The sequence below is a fragment of the Ammospiza nelsoni genome, chromosome 1, assembly GCF_027579445.1.
Source record: "Ammospiza nelsoni isolate bAmmNel1 chromosome 1, bAmmNel1.pri, whole genome shotgun sequence".
NCBI lineage: Eukaryota > Metazoa > Chordata > Aves > Passeriformes > Passerellidae > Ammospiza > Ammospiza nelsoni.
Window position 1 is genome coordinate 85,995,299 of NC_080633.1, and position 23,553 is coordinate 86,018,851.

General features: G+C 36.4%; 1 long non-coding RNA gene across 1 annotated transcript; it reads left to right on the forward strand.

Moving 5' to 3' along the window:
* Positions 1 to 2,061: 2,061 nt before the first annotated feature.
* On the forward strand, positions 2,062 to 5,340 carry LOC132082364 (uncharacterized). The gene is made up of 3 exons (XR_009419791.1): positions 2,062 to 2,203; positions 3,501 to 3,656; positions 4,498 to 5,340. It is a non-coding gene; the product is annotated as an uncharacterized LOC132082364 (long non-coding RNA).
* The last annotated feature ends 18,213 nt before the right edge of the window (positions 5,341 to 23,553 follow it).

Here is a 23,553-nt window from a genome sequence, read left to right on the forward strand (position 1 = left end):
TGCAACCTGATGTTCATTCTCCTACAATCTTCTACACATTGTTTTTTTCTTCTACATACCCTTCTTTCCAATTTGTATGTACCAACCTTTGCATTTAAAAAAAATCCACAGGGCTATATATATTTGTTCAGGCATTTGAAGAAAAAAGACTTGTATGACTTTCTGTCTACGTCTAAGATATTTAATCCTAACAGAATGCTATTGGAATAACATTTTTTATTTCAGTTTCAAGAAACATGGAATGGAAGAAACACTTGATATAATGCATTTATTTCTATAACAACTTACTCTGACAAAACTTCATTATACTTCAGGCTATCAGCTGGAGCATCTGTTCACATATCCCTTAAACTGTAAAGTGGGCAATGTATCAGCACAAAGTGCATGTTAAAACACCAGAGTGATATTAGGATCATCCCTTCTCAAGTGAAAATGAATACTTTTAGCCAAACTTTTGCATATGTCCTTTCCAAAAAACAAAACAAAAAAAGAGGGAGTGTATACCCTACACATTACCAGAATATATTGGCTGCTACCTGCAAAAAAAGTAGCACGTAAGTGAAAACATTAGAAGAGACTACACAGAATATGGTTTCCCCATGGAAATATTTCTGCAGGACAAGCAGCCTATAGGCAAAGTAGGTTGAAGCTATTCCAGCACCAGGTAAAAACTTTCAAGCTGAAGGCATCCCAAAAATCCACTCATTTTCACTTTTTTGCACACGTTACAGCTACTTCAAGCAGATCTCAAAATCTGAAAGAGTATGAGCTTTGATTGAAACAAGTGCTATTTCCTTACTAACTGTGCTAATTCAGCAAAATGGTAAAGCTGAGCTGAATCATCATGCAAATCTGTGAGAAGCTTTAAAATACTAGCTGCAAAATGAAAACACATTTTATATTTATTTGTAAAGCCAAGAGACTAAAAATTTGAACCTTACGTCTGCTGAACTTCACAATGTACTACAGAGCAAGAATAATAATATTAAAAATTTTAAAATGAACCCTAAACCTAGTAGGAGGCACAGTCACAACCATTTGCAATAGAATTGGCTATCCTTTATGTCACATTATTATAATGTACAGAAAATACACATTTCCTGATAGACCCATCAGTTATGTTTATGTTCCAGTACAATACACATTCACAACATACTTCATTAAAAAGTAGCTTGTAAGAGAAACAGACACACAGCTTGCATCAGAATTCTAGCTGCAGAGGACCTTAAAAATATCTACAATTGCACTTCCAGCTTCATGTTTAGTTTTCAATCTCCTATAAACCAAAACACCTGAATGAAGTTGGCCCCTATTCTGAAACCCATTGACCACCTTTTCTCACAAGAGAGCAAATGCGGTTGAAGCTATACAACCACATTCAAGTGTTGTCCCAAAACAGACTGCTACATGTAACCAGCAAGCTCCAGACAAGTTCTGCAGCTTTCAAAGCATGCAAAAAACTGATAAACACTCTCAGCCTTCCAAATGTCAGAGAGCATTCAGGCATAACTCCAGAGACAAGATATCCTTGTTGAAGATACTGCTCCAGAAAACAATTCAGAGGAATTGAACTGTCTTCTACCTGAAATTGATCCACAGAATTCCTTCTTCACTAACAGCACAAAGAGATAAGCCTTCCTTAACTTTTCTTCCTGGAAATTGTATTTTGTCTGCATAGGCTCTCCTCCAGTAGGGAAATATGCCTAGAAGATTCAAGATAAGCATCTTCCATTGCTGCAAATTGTTGGTCCAAAAGTTGTGACTGACCAGAAGGCACTATGGTTACATGGCAGCATTTCAAGGGTTGTGCTTGAATACTCAGCTGCTGAGCAGGCTGGAAATATGAGGCTGCATGCATCTGGTCACAATTGACCCCAAACCCCTTAGTCTGCTATTTCCTGTCTGCTATATGTCTCACTGAATACCCAAAATCATGAATCAAAACAGTTCAACAGAGAAGGAAGAGAGAAATAGCACCCAAAAATTTTTAAAGGTAAGAAAAAAACTAAAGTAAGAGCAGTTAAGGGGTCAGTTAACAATTTTTCTGATCAAAATTATGGTAAAATTCTTATTTTGCTTCCAGGAAATTGAATTAAAATGTGGTGAGATTTGATGTAGATGAATTGTCGTCTACAGGAGGACTCATTACTTCAGTAAGCCTAAGGACAAGAAGCTTAAGGATATCTATGGATTATATTTCCTGGTAAGTTTATTATATGCATTAAGGAAAATAAAAAAACTGAAAAAGAAAATGTCTCAGAAAAGTGTAATTCTCCAAAACGTATGGAGAACCTTATTCTTTCTAATAAGTGACTTATTTTCTATGTCTGAAATGTCTTCAGTTCATAATTTATTTTAGGGATTAGAAATTTCTAAAAGTTCAAACGAGTCCCAGTTGTCATGTTATGCCAATGTAATGACATTGTTATGTGTAATATATCATCAAACTGACAATTTTGTAGCACAAAGGGGAATGAAAGATAATGGATTAGAATGAAGGACCTTGAAAAGGTAGGTTTCAGAGTTTAATGATTTCAGTTGAGGAAGAAATCCTTTCTCAGGGTTGTTCATCTTGTTATTGTATTTTCTCCTTCATTTAGGCTTCAAATGCTGGTAATAATCTAATCACTATCAAATGTTTCCAACAACTGTGTTTTTAATAGTGCTTCAAAGCATTGCTTCAAAGCATTCTATATTGCTGCCAATACCCTGGCAAAGTCTCTGAAAATTACAGACATTAAAAATGGTCATTCTCAATATATAATGTTTTGGCCATTGTCCATTTTTTTAATGCTAAATGAACAAAATCCAATAAATGATTTTTCCTCAGGCTCAAGACAGTCTTTCTCCTTAGAATTTATGTGAAACAAGTATGCATGATGAAGAAAGTAAAATACATTTTACTGATTGTGGCATGTACCCAAAATCATAACAGAATGCTGGAAATGTATAAATTTTCTAAATATCTTGGGATAATGTCTCTCCTTTTATTTGATAACAGGCATACACAGGCATATATCTTTTCTAAAATTAGAACTGCTACAAAAAGGAAGGAAGGACATAGACTGCAAAATAGCCCACAGTCTCGTACCAACTTCCAACTGCAATTAGAACTGGAGTTTGTACCAGACTATCCCACATATTAAGTGCATATTCTAGCAATTCTGAGTTAGTTGCTCTATTTTTCAATCTGAAAATGGTCAGTCTGAAAAATTCCTAAAGGAGAAGTTGATTCCTGTTTTTAAACAAATCTTCATAATTTTGTATATGGAGAAAAGTTTGGGGTAAACTGGGCCATCTCTGAAAGCACTGAACTATCCATAGAATAGTGTTACTGGTAGAGTTTCACATAATTTCAGAAACAGTCTCTCAGTGTAGCTAAGGACACGAGACTGAGAATACATCCAAAGTTCTTCTCTTTATCATAATTCTACGTGATTTGAAGCCATTGTTTCTCAGGGATCAGTATTGGGACCAATGCTGTTTAATATCTTTTTCAGCAACACAGCGCATGGGATTGAGTGCAAATTTGCTGATGACACCAAGGCTGTGGTCTGGTTGAGATATTGGAGGGAAGGGATGCAATCCAAGTGGACCCTGACAGGCAGAAGTTGGCCCATGTGAACTTCATGAAGCTGAACAAGGCAAAGTGCAAGGTGCTGCATCTGGGTCAGAGCAATTCCAAGCTCAAATACGGTCTGGGTAGAGAACGGATTGAGAAAAGCCCAGAGAAGATGGACTTGTGGGTGTTGGTTAATGAGAGGCTCAAAATGAGCTGGCAATGTGTTTTCAGCCCAGAAAGCCAATCATGTCCTGGGCTGCATCAAAAGTAACATGGCTAGCAAGGTGAGGGAGGTGTTCTTCTCCCTCTCCTCCTCTCTCCTGAGACCCCACCTGGAGTGCTGCATCCAGCTCTGGGTTCACCAGCATAAGAAGGATGTGAACCTGCTGAAGCAAGATCAGAGGAGGACCATGAAAGATGATGAGAGGGCTGGAACTCTTCATCTGTGAGGACAGGCTGAGGGAGTGGGGGTTTTTCAGCCTGGAGAGGAGCAGGTTCCAAGGAGACCTTATGGCACCCTTCCACTATATTAAGGGGACTTACAAGAATGCTGGGGGAACTGGTCACAAGGACATATAGTGATAAGACAAGGGGCCATGTTTTTAAACTAAAAGAGTGTAGGTTTAGACAGATAGTAGGAAGAAATACTTTACTGTGAGGGTAAATTTACTGGAATAAATTTCCTAGAAAAGCTGTGAATGCCCCATTCCTGAAAGTGTTCAAGGCCAGGTTGGATGGGGATTGAGACACCTGGTCTAGTGTAAACTCTCCCTGCCCATGGCAGAAGGGTTGGAAGGAAATGGTCTTCAAGGTCCCTTCCAAGCCAAGAGTTCTTTGATTCTATGATCAAAGACATTGCATGTCCAAATTCTAATGGCTGCAAACAGCCTGAGAAACTAAATAGATCTCTGAAATTCCACTTGTATTGTGTGTAGGTGGCAAGATTTTGAGCAACATGAGGGCTACAGGGATGGCTGCTTTGGCAGGAGATCAGAATGAGTCTTTTCCCAGACTCAGCTGGTTTCAGCCTTCTCCACAATGGACCCACAACTGGCGGAGTATATTTAAAGAGATAAGAGAAAGGAGAAAGTGTGAGAAACGATCCTGCAAGCAACAAGGTCTGACAAGAAGAGTGAGGATGTGCTCCAGGTGATGTACCAGACAGTCCTTTGTAACTCTTGCTGGAGCAAATTATTTCCCTATAGCCCATGTACTTGATCACATTGGAATAAATATCCATCTTGCAGCCCTCAAAAGACTGACCTCTGGAATGTTTTTGTTTATTCTCTTTAAAGATTAAGATATAAAAGAATGTATATTTTGTGAATATATTTTCAGATTCCCAGACCTACTATTTATTAGTCATAATGCATCACAATGGTCAAAATTGCTTTCTAATGCAAGATTCACGATGGTTTTGAGTTAAATTATTATACTTCCTGGAGTTCTGAATGCCACAGATATATAGCACAAGTTTAGGAAGATTTACTTGCTATCAAATATCATAGTCTAATGCAAAAATGTATATATTAGGAGATTAGAGGATTGAACTCAAAATGAAAGGGATAGCACTACTATTATGTGTATTTTATGAAGAATTATCTTTAGATTTTCACACTCTTTTTGACTAGTTAAATAACAAATAATTTCTGTACATAGATGTACAAATGTGAAGAGATATAGATACATGAGATAAATGCTTAAGTGCTTTCCTGTATTAAAAATATGCACACAGGTCTAGCCCTTGATCCAGCATGCTGAGCATCTGGATTTCAGATTACATCACACATTTTTGATTATTTTCATGTACAAAGCTATATTTGGCAGTACATTTTAACTTCTTATAGTTAAGTGAGGCTCAGGTGAGAGATTATTCTGAATGCTAAGATGCCATTGAAGAATGTTAGTTCTCTGACAATAAAGAGATTGACTCTTGATTTGCAGTGCCGTGTCGTTCACTCTTGTCACTTCTTAGCGAATGGAGCATACTGGGCAGCTCAAGACTGTTCCTGAGTCAGACTGTTTCAGCCAACTCAGCCCACCTCTATCCATTCCTGTCATTAAACAACACCCTAGTTCTATCTGGTCCAAACCAGCAGAACCTATTCAAACTCAGAAGATTGCTTTATTGGCATACAGACGTCTTCTCTCCCTTTTAGTCTGCTGAATATTTACACCCAAGAAACTTAACCAATAGCTACCTATTTGTTCTTATCAAAAACTGATGCACTTCTTGAAGAAAAAGAATTTTAGAATCTTTGCCAACCTTCTACTGCCATTTCACCACTACAGTGGAAGCATTGGAAGGCAACAAAACTGTGTAGAAAATGTTAACTCTTCAGCAATTGGGTACCACTTATCAATTTAAGTCCCTGCCACCACGAAAAAACAAAACAAAACAAATCCATAAACAACAAAAAAACCCCACCACACTTGCTAAGAACTCAATATATCTAGCAAGAATGTGCTTTAAAGGTTATGATTGCATATCACTTTATCACAAACAGAAAAAAAAAAAAAAAGGAATTGGATTTCCATTTTTCAAAGTTTTGGTTGTCAATAGCACAACACTATTTTCACAGAAAGAAAAATATGGACACCTGTTTTTATTGTCACATGAATAAATCATGCCAAAGATTGACATGTTCACAGGAGTGTGTGGTTTCTTCTATTTTGTTTTATTTTGGCAGCTGTGTGTACTTGTTTATTTCCTGTGGTGAAAATTTGGTCAGGACAGAAGCAATTTATTAGGGGAAGACAGAAAGGGACAAAATAACTGAAGAGAAAGAAATAAAAGGCCTATGAAAACATAGAAAGAAAGCAAATAAGGAAAATGAAAGGATGATGGTGTAAACACCCTGAAGGAGAAAAAGGTATGGAACTGAAGCAAGGAAAAAATGAACATAAAAGAATAAATGCCCAGATTAAAAGCTCTGAAAGTCACCTGGAAGTGATGGCACCCATTTCCATTTTAGCCAGTGTACTCTGCTCATATGAGTTGAATTTCTATGTATTGTAGCAATTGTGGGGGGTTTTCCCTTTCTGATTTAATGATTTGGGAGTTCTTTTTCTCTTCTTTCCACCATGACCAAAAAGACAGAGTAACTCTTGCGGTGTTCTAGGTATTTCACACAGAGGAAGCAAATTGAGCTTTAAAGCTCTGCAACAATATTGGTTCAGTTCCATGCTCAATAACAGTTCAATCACAGTCATAGCCCTGCTTTCCTCAAAACATCTTAGTGATTTCCCAACCCAGCATTAGCAGAGCCAGGTATTGCTTGTATGATGAAACCAGATGCAACAATATCTAGGGTACGGCAGCTGCTTGTGACACTGTTTTTTGGCTGCAGACTCTCCCTGTCTTGTTAGTGATGTGAAGAAATCTTTTTTTGCATATACATATGGTCACGCAAGTGAAAGGGTTCCATTCAACCTGTTTTGTACATGGAATTTTGAAATACTCAGAGGCCCAGACCAGAGAGTACCTACAACATTCCTGCTATTACAAATTCCATTATATCTGGTCCCATTTAGCAATAGGCTACCCTGGAGTAAAACTAAATGGTTCTGTTCTAAATAAAATCTGCATTAATGAAAAGATGTCCCTGAAGTCACAACGAAAATTTGATAAATAAGCAATACACCAAAAAACCAAGCAAACTACTTAGTTGTTTAATGAGTAAAATAAAATCTATTTAATGAAATTGTTAATATTTTCCCACTGCAGTGTAATGTAAGTAACTAGGAGATTTTCATTTAATATAATATGCTACAATATCTATACAGTTCTGATTAAAACCAAAGAGGGTCCAAATTATGAATGTATTAATTATAATGCTCTCTTCATTAAATCCTATAGCATTTTTTTAGCTCCCTAAGGATGTCCCAGAATACATCAGAACTCCCTAGTTATCCAATGATGTGTAGAGATGATACATTCTGTGTAATTTTTTTAGCAAATTAGTACTTACTAAAAATGACATGAATGAAACAAAGAATTAGAATTTAGGAAAATAGCACTCATTAAATTGGATGCAAAAGGGGAGGATGCCAGGGAGGAAAAAACCCTGGGATATGTTTTCTGTCATTTCTTCAGCCATTTAACTGATCTTTTCTGGATCAATGAAAATGGATTACACCTTTTCACAGATGCATGCTAATTTCCTGTTATGCCTCATGCTTGTAGTGTACTTTTGCAGGAAGACAGCATGACTGATCAACTGCTTTCCATGCACTCTATTTGGTTACTGATATTTTCTCAGCTGAGAAGGAAAACAAAGACTGACTTGGTTTAGCAGCTTTGCACCGACTATCCATTAGTGACTAACATCATTACCAGGGAAAGAAAGGTAAATTCAGGGAATGGGAAGTACCACCAAACATATGAGGTCTCAAGAACTATAATTCCTTCCCTTGGCTCCTAAGACAGGAAGAGTGCCAGAAGAGAACAAATCAAGGTCAGCAATTAAATGAAGCATTCACGTAAGCACTTGAGAGGAAGCACAGTGTAAGGGACAGTTGCAGTCTCACCAATTAAAGATACCTTGAAGTCAGTACTTACTAAACCATATAAAATGGGCTGAAAGACTAATGACTCAAATCAGCATACACAAACTTAGATTTTAAAATGGTTGTCTTTACTGCTGTGACAGCTGCTTTATAGACTATTGCATTGTTAAATGGATCAGTATTCCTTTGATGCTGCGGAAAATCTGAGATACACTCGTAATCAGAGACTGACTAAGACATTAAATACAGAACTCATTTAGGCAACTGCTCTCTTTCTTTAAGGACTTTACTATGAGCTGGTTAACTTCCAGTCTGATAAGGGAATATAATTGCCTGTTACTTTTCTGTGTGAGTTATTCCCTGCTATGGGCATAAAAGAGAATGGAGAATGTAGATGCAGCAAATCCATTGCTTTCTTCACAATATAAACAATCAGAAAACAGTCAAATGCAGGAGAATAAGGAGACTAGATCTCTTAATCAAAGGGAAAACCCTTTATAAGACCAGTCATTCTTTCAAATAAACAAACTCAAAGTCATGATGCAGTCAGGGAAAAAATTAAATTGATCTCACTATTCAAAACTATTCTCAGTATTCACTAGAAACATGCAGAAGAAGTAGGTTTAAATTGCTGTCCAGAAGTTTTAGGACAGGCATTTGTTCCCTTGAACAAATAACTAGTAGAGGGTGGGCTAACAACATACAGGAATTAAAAGTCAGTTTTTACAAAGCAAGGACTGAAAGCCCACTGAGTTCTGCAGTCAATAATATTTCTACAATAATGATAAAAATCTGGTGAATAGAGAGGGGATAAACCTGATAATGCATTATTCAAGGTCATAAAAATAAAGGTAGAAGGTGAAGAGCTCTAAAATAACTTTTCAAGAAAGGGCAATATGATAGCAGATAAAATTCAACAATCACTATTTAAAAAAAAAAAAAAAACATTAATAGATGCAAACTGATTCATATGCTCCACTCAAGCCTTTTTTTTTTTTTTTTTTTTAGACCATGCTGCACCACCATAAAACTAATGTTCTCTGCCAATATGTAAAATCTGTAAGCACTTCTGGTAAACAAGAATAAAAAAAAAACTTTAAAAACAAGGGTTTATTTGCTGACACCCTCAGCTTGAAACACTAACCCCTTTCCTGCTATGAGTGCAGCCCAAAGCCTTGTTCAGGCCACTGCCTCTGTAGACAGAGGGACTCCATTTTCATCTCATCCTCTCCTTCAGTTTCTAGGGCTGAGGGAAGAAAATATCTATGGTTTAGGTATATGCCCTAAAGTACTAGAGAGGATACTCAGACAGGAGAAAAAGCATTGCAAAAATAAAAGCAAGAAATATACATGAACATGAAAGTGTAACTATTTTTCAAAATCATCTAGTGTCTCAGTTTGGAATACACTGTCTAATTACATTTAAAAATATTAATTAAATACAGAAATATCTTGTCCTTTTAATTACTGAATACTCTTAGGAAAGCAAACTCAGTATTTAGGTGTAAAAATATAAACATTTAAAAGAATATTTATACAAATTATTGCAAGAAAGGAAACCCTGCAGCTAAGTTCTTCCTGGTTGAACAGGCTAATCCAGCAATGTTAACAGGAAAGAAATGCAGATAGAAAAATCTGCATTTTTCACTACTAGTGGAAAAGATTTTAATTGATGAAAATGTTATTTAAAAGAAAGATTTAAGTTTGAAACTATTACCTTTTAAATAGCTTTCTTCAAATATATCTCAATTTAGGCTTCTACAAAACAGCAGGAATTTGAAGCATTCTGATTTCAATGGTTTGATTTAGGAGGATACAGTTGCAGTGAATTATTAAAATTTACTGTAAGCACTTGAATAAATTAATATAGATTTGTTTTGATAGCAGCAGTTGAAATTTGGCAGGGACTGTAACGATATGCTGATTTGCTTCTATAAGAGCTAATGCTGATTCATTTGAGATCTTCACAAGACTTTTTATATAATCTTTCTTGAGTATTACATTTTTTTTCCTCCAATGCAGTATAGTTTATTTTAACTATGGATGGATGATGCAATTTGATAAGAACATATTCCATATGAAGTTGAACCCTTTCTCCTTAATGTATTTTTGAATTACTGGTATTATGTCCATGTTCTGCTAGGTTCTCTGTTTCTGTTAGGGCAGAAAGAACAACTGATGGTTGTGATGGTGCATGCCACCCACATCCTTTCCTTGTTCCCCACAATGATTTCAGAAATGCTCATTAGGCCTTGGCTTTGACAAATAGCACCAGAATTAAGCTCCTCTTGATCCTCTCAGAAACACTGTCAGCTCCCAGGAACTAGTTCTGTCTAATGAGCTCCTGTTTTTTGACAAACAGCTTTGGTAACTTACATTTCTCGCCTGAAAAACAAGCCAAGTGGAACAACATTTTTGTTATTAAACTTTCAAAGAAAGTTGGGGACCCAAATTGCTGGCAGGATGGAAAATTACCATGTCTGAATCCAGTGCTCTTGCAACCACATGAACAGCCATTCTAAATGAGATGCTCTGAGCTCTCCTGGACTCCAGTGGGCTGTGACCACAAACCTCTCTCTGAGTGAGGCCTCTCAGAGACAGTGAACTCTCAAGTTTGCTGTGCTTGGAGGACTGAACAATGACAACAGAAACTGAGCTGATACCCCCACTCCTTGAGGCTCTACGTTTTGTCCATTGTAGAGATGCAAAAATGTGAGTACTTCACTGAATTTCAGGGGAATTTTTCACAGGTATATATCTCATGCATGCTTCTTTAGGTCTGTACGTGTGTGGCTGTGAATATGCAATAGAAAATGTATTATGAACATTGCTCTCGTAGATTCTTAAGTAACTTAGATTCCTAAGTAAGATAGTCCTTTAAATGAGTACTGTTGTGCTTATAATAAATTCCATAAAATCTTTTGTTAAATTATTTAAAACAGGCTATAAATTTACTATTTGTTAAGCTGAAGTGCTGCTAAAACCTTTAGGCCTAAACCTAAACCATTGGTCAAGTCCAGGGTGAAGTTTGGCAAGGGGGTCTACTCTGAACCTTGTGACTCAATGGGAGAGTCTTTCATTCCTTTTTATCCTTACCCTTTTCCGTCCTCACCGTTCTTAAATCCTCAGACTCCAAACAGATAATTTTTGGTTGATTTTAGTTTTAGATTGATTGATTTTTCTCTGTGTGCTTTAGTAAGTAGTAGAGTGAATTTTTACTACAGATCTTGTCACTCTTTCACTTTAATACCGTACCTGGTTTTGCTGATGCATTTGCTGATCCTTTGAACAACCTAAAACACTCATTTGCAACAAATGGTCAGAGAGATGATTCTTTCCCCTCTAGTGTAAATGAGTTAATACTGGAAATATTACACAAAAAACCACCCTCAAAATTGAGATGGTTTTTCTGACACAAGAATTCAGGTTAGTCAATATTACTTTAGAATGGAATTTCTTCTACGAGAAATGTATGGCTACTGTCTTTGGAAACACCAAGTGCTTTCCAAAAAAGCAGTTTCTAATTGCGTGGTACATGTCACAAGAGATATGAAAACCTAAGCAAAATCATCACTTCGCAAATTGAGTTTTCAGCTTGAGGTGATGAAGATGAAAGTTGTTCTTTGTCTCTAGTTATTATCAAGGAAAGGTACGGAAGACCTCATAATGACAGACTAACACAAATGCTATCTGCTAAATGACTATTTTTCACACAGTTGCTAAGCTTTGATGTGAATTTATGCAGCCTGTGTGAAGACACCTTAGTGAAATATGACTTGAGTTGTATCTCTGTACTTTAGCAAGTGATGGCATGTGCTACAGACTGGAAGGCATGCTATAGACCAGCACTAACCATGACTTTCTTTGGTGCCAAATTCCTACATACAAACACATCATGCACTGAACTTGACATCTGTCACAGCAGCTCAAATGATGAGAAGACCCTAAGAAAGAAGAGAAGATTTAAAGATACATTTGATCCAAGAGAGAATGTTACTGTTGGAAAATAGCAGGCAGCGTAACAGTCATGATGTACAGACTTCACAGAAAAGAATTTAATTTCCCCTGGAAAATTATATATAAAGCATAGTCTCATTATATTATGGTGTACAGAGTTTTCCAAGGCTGAAACATTGTGATATATTTTGGAGCTAGTGTTTGTCATTAAGTTTTTATTCCATACTACTGAAAGCATTAATTCAACTACTGCTTAAGTGACATTTATTTGTCAAATTATCATTGTTATTTCAAGAGCAATTCTGACACATACAGCAGTTAAACATTTTTCTGCAAACAGTCATAATGAGGGAAAAATGAGTGTTCGATATCATAGAAACATAGAGTACTTTGTATTGAAAGGAATCTTTAAAGGTCATCCAATTCCCAAACAATGATCAATGATATCTTCAAATAGATCAGGATTCTTAGCACCTCACCCAGCTTAAATTTGAATGTTTCCAGGCATGGAAACAATTCAAGATGCCACATTTCTTTGGGCGACCTCTTCCAGTGTTTCACCACCATCATGATAAAAAAACCTAATGTATATTCATATTTATTGTTATAATGAAGACTTCAATGTCTTTATATTATGAAACACTAGAAGACCTATTCTCCCTTCAAATGCACAGTGCAAAATTAGTGTGCATTAACTTATCCTGCATTTTTACTAGAGTTCTACCCCATTCTTTTCTATCTTTACTAGAGAAATAATAAATAAAATTCCTAATCGAGGAAAAACAGATAACACCAACCAGCAATTAACATAAATTGTAAAAAACCTCACCACTTCAGCACCAAAGTGCTGCAATCAATTATGTTTTCAAGTAATTTTGACTTTTTTTAACACTATAAATCAGATTAGTTCATGCTACTTATCAGGTACTCATGGATGCATAAGATGACCATTAACACTTATTTCTTTTTCCAGCTTTTCCTAGATTCCAGCAATTCATGTTTTTTAGATGGAGTTTTCTTGATTCCCATCGGAACAAAAGGATTCTGTCATTAGCAAGATGCTTGTGTGACCTTCAGAGCTGTGTCTCCAATTTCTTCCTAGCCTCTTGTTGATCTATTCAGCCTGCAGTCTTTTGGGACAATGATGAGCTACATATTTCTCAAGAACAAAGTAACAAAATAATGTGCTACTCTCAGTTGGAGTACAAATATAATTCTAACACAATTAATAAAAGTAATAAGCCCCAACCAATTATATAGACCATATTAAAGGCTGTAAAACTGGGCAAATTTTGACTTGTTCTAATCTACAATGGCAGATTAGTCTATATAGGAATCTCCATAACTTATGCTTTGCCAGAGGCTCTCATATGCTTTTCCCTGGATTTATACCATTATCCTTTGAAAGAAAACCTATTAAAGCGACCAGTATGGGAAAAGCAGAATTAATATTTACCACAATTCTTGCTTGCCATCCTATACTCCATAAGAAAACATGATCTGGTTTCACAATAGTAAATTTTCCTTGAAAATACTTCTTTATAAACCCATGACACACAAACTGAATCTTGGAGCATGAGCTGCAGGAATAAAAATACATAAGAATCCAGACATAAGTACCATTTTTTTTTTATTTTTTATTTTTTATTTTTTAAAGTGAACAGGAGAGAAGCAAGTATTTAAACATTTCTAACTTAAGTTGAGCTTACAGTTTCTTCAAATGGACAAAGCATGCATAGTAAAAGTAAGGTCTACATGAAGATGTATAAAAACAAAATATTTGGATCCTTTTAGTGTCTTAATATGGCTTCAAAATGCCATAAAGTAGAATCAAATTATGCTTTGTTGCAGCACTGGTCAAAAAAGAGTTTAGAGAAAAACAAAACAAAACAAAACCCACAAAAAAAAGGGTTTTTTTTTTGTTTTTGTTTTCTTTTTTTTTTTTTTTTCTTTTTTACTTAAAGCAGTTAATTGCAGCTTTCCCCAAGAATCCATTTTCCAAATTTTCTTATCTGCTATTTATTTTACAGATCAAGCAGGATGGAAATGCTATTTTTTTCCTCACACAAAATTATGCTGTTTTTCAAATCATATATCTTACCTCTTTTCTCTCAATTTTTTTAGTTCCCTCATTACTTCTCTTATTTACTTCAATATTATTCTTAGTTTATGTTTAGGATGAAAGTTATGTCACCTAAGTTTTCTAATCAAATGCCCAATCCTTTTAAATCGCCCAGTATAATTAACCACACAAAGTCACTTCCAAGGAGCATTTAATTCCCCGCCAAGATAGGAATTTTCCACAAGTTTCAATTTTCTCCACCACTTGTGGCACTGTGGCTTTGGCTCCTTCTCCTGAGGTAATTTACACTAGCACAGCTGCAGTCTTGCCATACTCCCTCCCCTTGCTCCCACCTCCTCCCTTCAGCAAACAAGCAGGTTTGAGGGAACACATCAGCGGAGAACCAACCACAAGGCACACTTGCAAGGGGAATATGGCAGCCTGAGTTTTGCCCAGCTTTTAAAGCACTGGTTTTTACCAGTAAATTAACTCTAGTTCTTGAAATTCTGTCCAGGCCAGATCTTGAAAGGACCCAATCTCTTCAGATCTTCAGAAGTAATTATTCCAGGCTGGTAAGCATTCTTCTGCCAATGTTTTTTTGTGTTCATTTTCCAGACAACTGTGAAATAGTGTCCTGTTGGTGTTCCAAGGGTGGCTAACTCCACTTTAATCTGCTCCTGATACTTGTTATGTGCCTCCAGAACTGAAAACACATCCAAATTGTTAGTATTAATCATTTGCTAAAGTAGAATACCTTTCCAACTGCTTGTAAAAATAATGGTGCTCATACATTGTTGCAGCATACAATTTGTAGCATAAATCGTAGCAAGTTATTTTATTGATACCTATAGACAAATAAGACTGTCAGGGGAGTCCAATATTCTACCTTGTTATGCATTGAGATGTCACTATTATTGCTTCAAAATATCTGTTGTTCTATCAATTCTAAGACTTTTTAACATCAGATAAATATTTTTGAGGCATTTCCACAGATGTACAAAGTAGCTGATATGCACACTTAATTTTCAATGGAACAAAACTATCTACAACATGAGCTAGATTTTACAGATTTCTGTCTCTCCAGAGGCTTGTAATCATAGATAAGATTGCTAACATTGGTTGGTAATAATTTCAAGTCAAGAAAGATGTTTTCTCTCTTGGTGATGAAGTCAAGGTAGTCTGGTTTGAAAGAATAAAAACAATACCAGAGTAAGTATCAGTCCTAAAAAGAAAGTAAATTTGTCTACAAATAAACTCACACATAACAGAACTGCATTTACCCCAACTCCCACAATACTCTTACCACACACAGATCTCAACTCCAAAAAATACAGATTCAAGAAGAACTTGAGAACACTGCCTAAACTGATGCTGACTGCTGCAAGATGTACTGCAATCAATGCTCACATCTATGACCCAGATGTGCTAGTTTTGACTGGGTTACAGCTAATTTTCTTTACAGTGCCTAGCATGGAGCTGCATTTTGGATTTGTGCTGAACAAAATGATGATGACATAGAGATGTTTTCCCCTTCACTCAGCAGGACTTACACAGAGCCAAGGTATTTCCCACTTTTTGTACTGCCACACTACTGAGGAAACTGGGGGTGCATGGAAAATTGAGAGGAGACACAGCTGGGACAGGTGACCCCAGCTGAGCAAAGGGATATTCCAGAACATATGACATTATGCTCATGCATAAAGTGGAGAGAAAGAGAGAGGGTGTTTTTTGGAGTGATGGAATTTGTCTCCTCAAGTCACTGCTACGTGTGATGGGGCCCTGCTTTCCTGGGGTTGGCTGAAGCCCTGCCTTCCCAAGGGAAGAGGTGAATGAATTGCTTGCTTTTCTCTGCTTGCGTGCACAGCTTGTGCTTTCTCTATTTGGCTGTCTTTATCCCAGCCTGTGGGTTTTCTAGCTCTTACCCTTCTGATTCTCTCCCTGACCTCACTCGTGGGGGAATAAGAGAGCAGCTCTGCAGGGCTTGGTTCCTTGCTGGGGTTAGACCATGACAGTCCTTTCTGGAATACAGTGCAGGGGCACAAAATGTTGAAGGTAATGCCAGATTCGTATCCTAACTTTATCTCCAATACTTAATTAGGGTATCTTTGTTTCTCTGTACTTAAATTTTCTTTTTCTGCTGCTCATGCACGACTGACACACATGATTCAGAGTCTCATCTCAGAAGCAGATTTTGTAAGCTGATAACCTGAATTTCCTACTTCAGTTCTATACTGTGAAGATTAAACCATTAGGACATTCATCATGGATCTGCATTTGTGAATATGCAGACATTGGCTGATATGTAAAAGTGGCATGCTCAAGTTTGAATTAATGATCTTGCACTAGCTTTTACAATCTTTAAGGAATGGATCATGCAATATAATTTCCTACCTATGGTACAGTTAGATCAGAATTTAGCCTCACTTTATTGAAAAGAGAACAACATCTAGGTAATGCCATTTTCCTTCTTTTCTGAGTGTGAGAAAAGTATGAAGAAAATGAAACAATTTGAAAGAACTTTACAAAATAGTATGTGGAAGAGCATTTTTCTATTTTCTCCTTTTTATTCATTACCTCGTCTACATCATTCATAATTTTTTAAATGATAAATGGAATTAACAGTGAATTCAGATATGTGTTAATTAGTCTGAGAATCTTTCTTCTTCCGCTCTTTTAGTTTGTCTCATATATAGTAACCTCTGTAAAGATGAGCAAATACTAGCATCTTGCTTTCCTAATGGGTAACAGAGATAGATAAAACTCAGAAATTTAATTTTGGAGTTTAATGTTGTATTCCATATGCAAACCCTTCTCAAAGAAGCTGCAGATGAAATTGTCATAGGAAACTAAATCTACCCAAGAGCAGGTGGAATACTATTGAAGCATATCTCTTATGCAGGATGTGGAAAATATGCAATTATGTTACAATCTCTCCTCACTTAAGCATGTTTCATCAATAAACTTACACATCTTGGTATCTATCCAGAAAGAACCCCAAACAAGCCTTCTGTAAGTAGACACTCTTGTATACTGCCACAGATGGGAGAGCATGTTCTCCACAGTCAAAACACCTCCCACAATCATCTTTTAGCTTGTGAATATAAAAAATGGTGGAAGCTGAATGTATTCTCTAAGGAAGCTAGCAGAAGGAAGAAAATTATCAAATCAGATGGGGTTTTTGTCATGTTTATGAAAAGGAGAAGTGTGAAGGAAGCAGCTGTAAGTAAGGAGTAAAAATAAAAAGATGGGGAAAATATTTAAAACATTTTTGTTCACATTTATTGAAAAAAAAATCTAGTAAAACCTACAGAAAGCTGAAGGTCTATTTTGAACCAGTTCTGGATAAATATTCTGATAGCAATGTCTTGGGTTTTTTTAATCCGTCCTATAAACACTGTCATGTTTGCTATTTGTGTCTTGGCTTTCCAGGTTGGAAACTCACACTTACAAATTTCTGGTTGAGCATTTACATCTTGAGAAAGATGAAGTTAAATTCAGTGGGAACCTTTCAGTGAGTGATATTTTAAGGATTTCAAGGTGTGCTGTCCATATTTTGTGCCCAGGTCAGTGTCTAGCCTGAAGACATTTGAATATTAACTGAAAAATGACTTTTTGATAACTGAAACACAGAAGAATGTATTTAAAGGGGGTAAAAAAATAAACCCAAAAGGATCTCTTTTGGAAAGGGGTGAGAATGATGTCAGATGAAATTAAAAATCCACTAAAAAGTTCAGAGCAGCTATTGCTTGGTCTTGTAACGATGACAAAAGGATGCAAAGGAAGAGTTCCCAGGAACAGAATGCTAGAAATAGTTATTTGTTTGAGAACTAATTGTTCAAAGAGATTCAAACAGAAACTGTAATAGAGTATAAGTTTAAACAATAAGTTGGTGATAGTAGGTAGTATGAAAATATAACCTAGATTTACCAGAGTTGATTTTAATACTAAAAAGCACAGCCTCAGGGAAATTTGTATATGTAAATGATAATATAATGAACTATCAAGAGTAAGATCAGCATTAGGAATTTTGTCATAGGCATGAGTGATCAAGCATGGGTGTCCAATCACTTTTGTTTGTGAAAGAAGCCTGCTTTAGGGACAACTGGAATTTAATGTTGAGGGCTAGACGGAACCACAGCAGTGGATGTGGAGGTAACTACTGCCTCAGGAAAACAATTGTGTTTTTGAAAGGCACTTTCTTTCTTCACTTACCATTTTCATATTTCTTTCAAGGGAATAGGCAAAGTGAAAAAGATACTAGCCCCTGAATAATATTTCTGCAGAAGCAATCAGGTGGTATCCCAAGCCTCTTCTACCTGAATGTTCAAATAACCTGCTTCTTTTGTCTTTAGATGGCCTAGGGAGCCATTCCCTACATCTCCCATCCACTGCAGAAAATCTTTGTTTCTCAAAAAACTTTCCAGGTTTACCACATATCTCTGAGTTTCAGTTTTTCTTCTGCTTTGACTCTCCTAACCATAGCAAAGTTACCATTTCTTTCCCCTTCAATTCTTCCACCTACTCCTTTTTCCCCATTTCCACGTTCCACAGAACACACCCTCTGTAACAGCCAAAGCTGCTGAGCTGTCCCTGCTTGTTCTGCCTCCACCACCTCAATTTCTGGCACAGCCCATGCCACCACACCTCCAGCAGGTACCTATTTTTTCCTGGGCACCTCAGCTGGTGCACCCCAATCTTCTTCCAAACATGAGCCATGGACCCATACTCTGAAAGGCATGGCAGATGTTTCAGACAGTGGAAACAACCTCCTCAAGTGACATTCTGAGGGCAGAAAGAATGACACACAAATTAAAAAATGGGTGGTTTCTGATCTGCCCTCCTTCCTATTTTATCAATTAACTGAAGTGCTTTGTGTACCACTTTGCAGCAGTTTCAGGTCGCTCTTGAGTCAATCTAGACATATTGGCTGTCAGTCTTTGCTCCTTACTCTTTCCTGCCACTGTTTGGCCACTGCTAAGAAAATAAAAAATAGCAGCTAGACATTTAATGCTTCTATCCCATTTTCTCCTTCTGGTAGAAGGCCATGCAAGGAGGCAACTGACAATTTACTCTCTTCTAGGATACAGATGCTGAACCACAGTCTGGCCTGGTACATTTGGTATCGCTGCACATCACAAAGGATTTACAACAATACATTTTGATTAATCAGTCTCCAGAGCTTCATCTGGAATTAATACTACACACAGCTACATTTAGAATTATTTTTAAATCAAGTGTGCCAGTGTAGCATTTTCCCCTCACTCAGTCTTTGAATTTGGCAATAAAACTGGATGAATTTTTGCCAAGGTGATTAATTTCATCCAGACCTCTAATTATATGTGGGCAATTAAGGCAAGAGATGGGGGCAGTTGAACAAGTCAAGAGGATTTTATAAATAAAAATTTTTTGAGTATAATGGAAAGCAATAGCTACCAAGTAAAATTACATAAATAGAGAGCTAATGTTTGCTGAAGAAAAATAAAAACAATAAGTGACCTTTCTGCAATTATGCAGGTTGATTTGCTGGATGAGAAAAATGCAGAATCTGGAATGAAACAGGAAAGGGATTTCAGAGTCATAAAATCCAAGCATACAGAACAAGTAAATTCTGCTACTCTAAAACAAAAACTGTACCTTGAGTTCAACACGAGCTGAAAGACCACATTTGTCTTTAACTTTAGATGTTTCCCATTGTTCTGCTTCACCTGGGTTCCAGTGACATGGTGCACTAAGCTACATTTGGCAAGGGTGATCAAGGACCTTTGAAAACCATCATTAGCTGGTTTAAGTCATCATAACAGTGAACTCTAATTTAAAATTTATTTATCTTTATTTACTCTTCTATTTCTTCTACTAACAAAATATCTCTGTTGTGAAAACCTCGTGAGTTTCTTAATATATCAAATTTTATCTCTGTTAAGAACTATTGCACAGTAACCATTTCAAGAAAACAGAGGAGAGCTCTGTACAGACTGAGCCCTATATTCTTTAGGAAAGAAAAAAACAACTTAAAATCAGCAGGTGTTTGGATTTACAGAGGGTGCAAATTTTACATTTGTGGTTTAAAAAATGAAACATGATAATCATCCCTTAGTTGTCTTTCAAGCACTTACTCAAATAAATAGTGTTAGAATAACAATTCACTTCCTTAACTTTATTGATACAGCACCACAAATCAGGTGTAACATTCTCAAAATGACCTGAGAAAACATTTTTATATCTGTTTTTCTGATGTTGTGAGTGATGTTTCTCCATATTTTGCTTGAACTAATTCATTTCCACCAGAAGACATTTGAAGACAAATTGAATCATTTTCTGAGTCATGTTTAAAATAACTGTGTGAGACTGATTTTCCATTCTTCTGAAGTGTGTATAGTCATTTCAATGGTGCAGAATGGTCCCACTTAAGCAATCTACTTAAAGTACATGCTTGACTAAGTGTGTGAATCGTCCCATTGATTCCAAAGGAAGTATTTACATCTTTAATGAGAGGCACACTTGGGAAAGTCAGGCTGAATCAGAGCTGTAGCAGGACTCAGTCTCTCTCCAGCTTGTATACTGGCACTTCATGCCACGCATCCACCTATTTGTAACACCTGCCTAGGCTGAGTGAAAGGGTGACCAGGCTGCTGCTTCCAGGCCCCAAACACAACAATCCAATCTACAATAGGCTGTCTGAGAGATGCAGCACTCTTTTGGACAGATAAACACCATTATTCTAGCTGGTGGTACGTCTATGCTCACCCCTATACAACACCATTGTATAAAATCTCTAAATGTACAACATTGTGCAAAACCATTCAGCTAAAGAAATACCAAAATGAAAGAAGAAGTGCAATATTTTGCATGTAATTAATAAGGTAACACAAAATTTATTAGTAAGGTATAGAAATGGCTGAAGCATGACCAATCTTAGATTATATCTTTGGAACACCATTTCCATGTTCAGAGCAGGATTATCCTGTTTCTACAACCAAGGTTCCTGGAAAGGCTAAAGCTAAACAGCATTAAATACCTGAAACAGAATGAATTGTATATCAGATCATTTTGCATTTCAAATTTGTGTGTAATCAGCTGTGTTCACTAAATTTAGGTGCTAGTGATTCTTACAAGATATACACAAAGAGCAAAGACAAATGAAGGGCTGGTAGATAAAGTAGGTTTAAATGTATTCTAACTGAATCTCTAATAAGCAATAGTAATAGCATTTGAAAGATTTATTTGCTCTATAGTTTAGTTACGTTTCTTTTAGTATCTTCTTACAGGTGTTTTAATTTCATATAAAGCAGAACATGGAAAAATACATTACAACTGCATTAAATCTATGAGTTTTGAATATTTTTAAACTAACTTTTAAGTAAACTTCTTTTAAACCTTTTAGAATTCTAGGTACACAAATGATGTCTTAAATAGAAGCCCTGTTTACCTCTCCAAACCATTAAGTTGCACTGGTGTACACAGATCTAACAAATAGCTTTGACATTCTCTGCTCTTTTAATATTACTCTCTGCAGTCCCATCTCTCTTTCATCACTTGTTCCACTGTGCAAAGACATTTTGCTGCTTTTATGTCATGACCTCAGCCCCACAGAAATGAAAACAGGGAACCACAGGTTGGCTGAGGATTGCCTGGGGAAGGATCTCTGCTTCCATCTATTGATGAACTGCTGGAAGAGAGGAAGAAGGCTTTACTCATTTCCCTGTTTTCTCTATTCTCAGTGGGAGTTTTCTGTACAAACGTCCTCTGGGCCCAGAGTTACCCTGCTGTCCTCACCTGTGCCACAGAAAAATGAAGTGAGACCTTCTGAATGAGCTAGTGGTGTTTTCCAGCTGCTATATCCTAGATCTATCAGCCTTATTGCCTGGCAGAAAATATCAACCAAAGAACATGTCCCATGACACAGTCCAGTCACTGGTAAGGCTCAGGGACACCAGGCAGCTTCCCTACGACCAAAATCACAACTAAAGGCAATATCACCACACAGAGAAAACAGTATCACTTGAAATATTGCTCTAAATGTAACAGTCTACCAGGAGAAAGACAGAAAGCAATGCTCTACATAGATTTACGCCGAGCAAAATAAACAAAAAGATAATTACTATTCCCAAATGTTTAAGTGAGAGCAAAAGTCAGGACATTGAACTCAAGAACTGAAAGACATTTAATCCTTGTTCTTCTTGTTCAAATCTTACACCAACATAGTATTGGCTAATATGAAATCAGTAGTTCAATAATATTTCTTTCCTAGTACTACACGTAACCACTACATGTTGCCTTTTCTCATTACTCTTTTTCCTTGTATGTATCATTGTCTCTTAATATCTACCTCCTCAATATTTTTTCTAATAATCTTAATTATCTTCTGGTTTTTTATGTCTTTTATCTGTATTCAGCTTTATTTATTCCACTTCAATTGCTATTATCCCATCTCCATCAATATTTCCTTAAATATTGTAACCACTTGTCTATCATTTTATTTTTTCTCCTCAACCCACTGCTCTTATCCTTTGATTTTTTCTTCTTGGCATTAGTTATTTGCTGTTTCAAGAGAGTCCCTTCACACCCTTGCTCCTTGGAATCCCTCCCAATTTATCTTCACTTGTTGGGCCAGCATGTTTACTTCAAGCAGTCACCCACAAGGGCAGTAGAAATCTTTCTACTGCCAGCAAAAGGAGTCTCTCAGTCTTCATGTGGTATATGGATCTGTATTCAAGCTGGTACTACACACTAAATTAGACAGAAGATTCCTACCATCTGTTCAGAGTAGCTGTAAAGAGTGCACAGACACTGGTTTGACTGCACAGCGACAAATTGTACTGGTCTTGGTAACCCCCGAGATTATGCTACACAGTGAGCACCATCTACTGGCTTCCAATTATTTATACGTGTATGTAGATATAAAGCATCTCTCTATTCTTGAACTGAAAAATATTTCTTTTTTAAAGAATCATAATTTGTTTTGTAGATCTGCAATTAGTTTTTTGTTCACATCACTACATGATAATAGCTCCAGTTCTGGCTGGAAGGGAAAAAAACCCATTATATTTAAAATACATTATTTTAAATTAATGTAAACATACATGTAGTTTAACACACAAAATTTGTGGATAAATATACAAACAAACAAACAAACACATAGTAATGGTAATCTTGGCTTTAAATCACTTCCTCTCCACTTTTATCTTAGGAAGCCTACCTAAAGAAAAAAAAGGTGCTTAATCTCACAGTAATAACTGCAGATACTGCAGCATGAATATAAGTATTAATATTATGAAAATCTCTTAACTACAGAAAGACTCTGAAGAGGGAGAGATTTTGAAATACAAATTTAATTTGGACAAGTATTTGGTACATATGTATCAAAGGAAGAGCTGGACAGTTTTCTAATCAGAATGATTTTGTAAGAAAAGCAGTTTTTACAAGCTCAGAATGTTCTGAAGGAAGCTTTGATTTTCTTCTAAGC